General features: G+C 41.6%; 1 protein-coding gene across 3 annotated transcripts in view; it reads right to left on the bottom strand.

Moving 5' to 3' along the window:
* Positions 1–6,000, bottom strand: part of LOC111149677 (lysine demethylase 2A) — a 116,072-nt gene that overhangs the window by 65,388 nt on the left and 44,684 nt on the right. The window lies entirely within an intron of this gene.

Raw genomic sequence — 6,000 nt, forward strand, 5'->3', positions numbered from 1 at the left:
TCTACCAACATGCAAAATATTCAATTAGTTTATCCACAAGCAGCCTGGTAAAGATGTGTTAATTCCTCACTCTACCTTCTGTCCCAGTCTTTCAAATTTTCACTTCCTTTTTGTAGCCCCAGAACATTTTTTAAACTTATCACTTTCACTATCTGACATTTAAAAATTAGTCTAAAGGAAATTGTATCCCCCCCCCAAAATGTAAAAGGTTTGCTTTTTCTAATTATTTACCTCCTAGAACAAAAAAGGGAATTTTAGGGGCGCCTGGGTGGCTCAGTGGGTTAAAGCCTCTGCCTTCAGCTCAGGTCATGATCCCAGGGTCCTGGGATCGAGTCCCACATCGGGCTCTCTGCTCAGCAGGGAGCCTGCTTCCCTCCCTCTCTCTCTGCCTGCCTCTCTGCCTACCTGTGATCTGTCAAATAAATAAATCTTAAAAAAAAAAAAAATAAAATAAAAAGGAATTTTAGAAAGCCTAATTACTAGGAAACAATCTTTAAATTACCCACACACAACAAAAAAAATCACCTACCAAAAATGGAAACAATAATGAACTCAGAAATACTCAGTTTCTCGCTCAACCTAACCAATTTCTTAACTTTATTTTCAATAGCCAATGAACATCCACTGAGATCCAAATACTCCCTGAACACTTCTGTTTACGGCTTGATTTGTTTCTACAGCAACAGACACCCAGAACACAGAATACAAAGATAAAGCCTAGTTTTTTTCGCCATCTTCTGTAACTGATGCAACTGATGCAACTCTAAGTCATTAGTATAATACATGGTACAAGCCATGCCACTGCAGCTCCTGGAAGGTAAAGATTAGTGTACCTATTAGGCAAGAACAATTCACAGAAAAAGAGGAAAATAAAACAACAACAACAACCTAGAAGTTTATCTCAAATTTAAAGAAGTAAATGATCTTTATGCCTGTCACTGAGTAAGGTACTGCAGACCTCAGAGGGCAACTTGTTCTGGAAAACACTGACTTGAGACATTTGCTCAGTAAATAACACAATGAAATGTGCCACACATGCATCTTCTCCGAAGTCTTTCGGTTAAGTTCAGGGAGCCAGCAAGTAGTCCCTGGAAGCCAGATTATATAAATGCACCTACTTCCAGTCTTGCTACATTGCTCTCATCAGGATGCTTTCCTCTACCTCCCTTCTCTCTAGAACGGATAGGTTTTGATTCACAAAGGTCAATCTCTTAAGCAACATATGACCTTTTTTTTCAAACTGTCAAACTTGAGATTTAAAGGGGTCATGAAGGGGCGCCTGGGTGGCTCAGTGGTTTAAGCTGCTGCCTTCGGCTCAGGTCATGATCTCAGGGTCCTGGGATCGAGTCCCACATCGGGCTCTCTGCTCAGCAGGGAGCCTGCTTCCCTCCCTCTCTCTGCCTGCCTCTCCGTCTACTTGTGATCTCTCTCTGTCAAATAAATAAATAAAATCTTTTAAAAAAAAAAATAAATAAAGGGGTCATGAAATTTCATGTGTAGAAGTAGTAGCTCCAGAAGGAAGTGGCAAAAGATCAAGAGCTGATATTATAAACTGTCCCCCACTAGCACATACACTCCTCCCCTCTCCTACTGTCATGACTACATTACAATCCTGGCAAGACCTCTTTCCTTCTGAGCTTTCAGTCACCCACCTGTGCCAACTCAAGTTAAAGCAGAAAAAATTATGTCTTCACTCCTGTAACTACCTAGGAACATTAGTTTAAGACTGGTAAACTGGGGGCGCCTGGGTGGCTCAGTTGATTAAGTGTCTGCCTTCAGCTTGGGTCCATTCCAGGGTCCTGGGTTTTAAGCCCCACACTGGCCTCCCTGCTCCACGGCAGGGACTGCTTCTCCCTCTCCCCCTGCTTATGCTTGCACTCACTCTCTCTCTGTCAAATAAATTAAAAAAAAAAAAAAAAAAAAGACTGGTAAATATCTTATTGTTGCTGGACTGTTTAATGCTTGGAGTCAGTTTACTTTTTTTTTAAGTATTTTTTAATTTATTTGTCAGAGAGAGAAAGAGAACACAAGCAGGGGGAATGGTAGGCAGAAGGAGAAGCAGGCTCCCCACTGAGCAAGGAGTCTGATGTGGGTCTCAATCCCAGGACACTAGGATCATGACCTAAGGCAGACACTAACCAACTGAGCCACCAGGCATCCCTGAAGAAAATATTTAATAAAAGTAGTTATACTCGGGACGCTTGGGTGGCTCAGTCAGTTAAGCCGCTGCCTTCGGCTCGGGTCATGATCCCGGGGTCCTGGGATCGAGTCCCCCATCAGGCTCCTTGCTCGACAGGGAGCCTGCTTCTCTCTCCCCCTCTGCCTGCCACTCTGCCTGCTTGTGTGCTCTCTCTCTCTCTCTCTCAATCTGACAAATAAATAAATAAAACCTTAAAAAAAAAAAAAGTAGTTATACTCAAGCTACTAAGGGAAACTTATAGTGCAACTTAATGGCCACATCTTTGCTAAAATTTCTCTAGACTTAAGCATCACATCTTACAGTATTACCAATCACCTTCAGCCAAGTTCAAATTCTTAGAAAATTCACTTTCAGGGGCCCCTGGGTGGCTCAGTCAGTTAAGTGTCTGACTCTTGATTTGGGCTCAGGTCATGATCTCAGGGTTGTGAGACTGAGCCCCACGTCCGGCTCCACACTAGGCATGGAGCCTACTTAAGATTCTCTCTCCCTCTTCTTCTGCCCTTCCCCTCACCTCTTCCTCAAAAAAAAAAAAAAAAGAAAAAAATCACCTTCAGGTATGACTCTATTTATTATTTATTATCTTAAGCAATACTACATAATAAAAACAAAGGAACTGGAGTAAAAAGTGGGTGTGAGCCTGGGTCTAAGTACTGCCTTGATGAGCTTCAAATTCCCTAAGACATTTTCTTCTTGGTTGAAAATGTCAAGAATTTCACCGAACACACAGGATTGCTGTGAGGTTTAAATGAGAACATATGGGATGCCTGGGCAGCTCAGCTGGTTGAACATCTGCTTCAGCTCAGGTCATGGTCCTGAGATCCTGGGATTGAGCCCCGAGTTGGGCTTCCTGCTCAGTGGGAAGTCTGCTTCTTTCTCTTCTCCCTCTCCCTCTGCCCCTTCCCCCTGCTCAAGCGTTCTCTCTCTCGCAAATAAATAAAATCTAAAAATAAATAAATAAATATATGAGAACATATGTACAAATACTCTGCAAACTGTGAAGTGCCTTATAGATTAAAAGAGAGGCTATGTAGAGTAGTGGCAGGGTTTGGACCAGGTTTCCAGGGTTCAAATCCTGATGATCCACTTAATAGAAGCCATCACCCAGGACTGTATATGGATTAAATTAAACAGAAGCAAGGTAGCCAACACATGTTTAAAAAAAAAAAAAAAAGCAATTGTGGTTTTGAACATGAATCAAAATTGGGACTGGGAAACCAACCATCTTGCCTCCAAAGAATGGTCTATGTGTCTAGAGATAAATCATACTTCAAATGCCTCTTCTCAAAAAGCATAAAACATCAGACAGGATTTTTTTCTTTATCATCCCAAGTAGTAGGCTTTTAATAAATTTTCCAAGTCCACCCCTTTGGAATGGAGCTCTTTTCTGATTACACCATCTCTAAATCTCTTCACACCAAATGTCTAATCCTAGGGATGAAATTTTATGAGATCCAACAAACTGCATTCTCTCCACCCCTTCACTACCAATAATTTAATATGAAGGTTTAATTTCTGGAAGGTGTTATTCAGGAGAAGGCCCTTCTCTAAGTAACAGAGTTCGTCTCATTCTTAACTTCTAGGTAGAGGGAGCTTGAAAGAATGGTCAAGTCTGAACAGGGGAAGTGTAGAGTCAGAAGACATAGCAGCAATGAGCTTATACTAGAACAAACTCCTGGACATTAAGACAATCAGACTGGGGCACCTGGGTGGCTCAGTCAGATGAGTGTCTGTCTTCAGTTCAGGTCATGATCCCAGGGTCCTAGGATCCAGTCCTGCGTTGGGCTCCCTGCCCCTACCTCTGCCTGCCACGCCCCCTGCTTGTGCTTGCTCTCTCTCCCCCTCTCTGACAAATAAATAAATAAAATTTTAAGAAGTGTATTTACCAAAAAAAAAGACTAGAGCAGAAGGTTGAAAGTAAACTCAAGGAGAAAAGAGGGCTGACCAACAAAAATAAAAGGCTTAAACAAAATCCACACCTGCTTGCCCGGGTTGCTCTAAATCTTTAGAAGTAATCATTATACATACTTACAGACCATAAGAATTAAAACATCCTAATCTGAATTATTTGGTATAATAACTGATTCTCTTAACTTGTTGGAATGTAATGAGAGAAACCCTGGTGAAAAGTATGCCAATTATGTTAGAATTTCATATTGCCAAGAGGAACAGGATTAACCAAAGAAACTGATATTATTTAATAAATTTTAATTCATCCTTCACTATACTTCTTAGGCAATCTGTTCAGTAGTGGGAAGAAAGTTCCTAAGATAGACAGTAAATAACCAGAAGAAGCCCCTAAAAGCTCTCCCTCCCACCCCGACCACTATCCTCATGGGAATTTTTTTTAATTAAAGATTTTATTTATTTGACAGACAGAGATCACAAGTAGGCAGAGAGGCAGGCAGAGAGAGAGAGAGAGAGGAAGCAGACTCCCTGCTGAGCAGAGAGCCCGATGTGGGGCTCGATCCCAGGACCCTGAGACCATGACCTGAGCCGAAGGCAGAGGCTTTATTTAACCCACTGAGCCACCCAGGCGCCCCTATCCTCATGGGAATTCTACACCTGTGTCTCCCATGGCCTTTGCCCAAGGAAGTACACGTCTTAAGTGCTTACTACAGGCGGAGTAGTGTCTAAGGCACAACAGAAAGAAATGGAAGACAGCTACTATTTTCAAGAATCTCACAGTTTATATGGAAAACAAAACCCAATTAAGAAGTCTAAAAGCACAGGAAAAAGCAAAATGAGAACAAGATCCTACAGAAAGTTTAAACAATCCAGCTTCACACAGGTGAATGTGGCCAAGAAATGCAACAGCTGGAGGCACCTGGGCGGTTCGGTAAGTTAAGCATCTGCCTTAGGCTCAGGTCATGATCCCAGGGTTCTGGGATCTAGCCCCACATTGGGCTCCCTGCTCAATAGTAAGTTTGTTTTTCCCTCTCTCTCTGCCCCTCCACCTGCTTGTGCTCATGGGCCCACGCTCTCTCTCTCTCAAATTTTTTTTTAAATCTTAAAAAAAAAAGAAATGCAACAGCTGAATATCAATGTGGCTAGATATTACTACACATTCAAAAATAATAAGAGCTAACATATGAATGCTTCCTATATGCTAAGTATTTTCAAGGCCATTTTCTAGCTCATGTAATCCTCAAAACAGCCCTATGAAATAAAATAGCAAAATATCAATTTTAGTTATGAAGAAAGTAAGAATCAAAAAGGTTCGGTAACTTGAGCCAGGATAATTTAACAAGTAGCCAAGTTGGGAATTCAATCTAGGTCCAAAAGATTGGTTACAAAAAAGTTACAAAAAAGTCTATATTCTAATCAAATTCACAGAAACAGAAAGTAAAATTGTGGCTGCTGGGGGTGGGTGGGGGAAGTGCAGAGGTGCTGTTCAAAGTTTTTAAGGTTTCAATTACATAAGATGAAAAATTTCTATATCTGTTGTACAACACTGTGCTTACAGTAAAACTGTACACATAAAAACTTGTTAAGGGTAGAGATTTCATGCCATGTATTTTTTTCTTTTTTTTTTTTTAAAGATTTATTTATTTATTTATTTGACAGAGAGAAATCACAAGTAGGCAGAGAGGCAGGCAGAGAGAGAGGAGGAAGCAGGCTCCCTGTTGAGCAGAAAGCCCGATGTGGGGCTTGAACCCAGGACCTGGGATCATGACCTGAGCCGAAGGCAGCGGCTTAACCCACTGAGCCACCCAGGCGCCTCTATTTTTTTCTTTTTTAAATACACACATACACACGCACGCGCGTGCGCACACGCGCCAACACACACACACACACACACA

The sequence above is a fragment of the Enhydra lutris genome, unplaced genomic scaffold (genome assembly GCF_002288905.1).
Source record: "Enhydra lutris kenyoni isolate GAN:26980312 unplaced genomic scaffold, ASM228890v2 scaffoldscaffold22, whole genome shotgun sequence".
Lineage (NCBI taxonomy): Eukaryota > Metazoa > Chordata > Mammalia > Carnivora > Mustelidae > Enhydra > Enhydra lutris.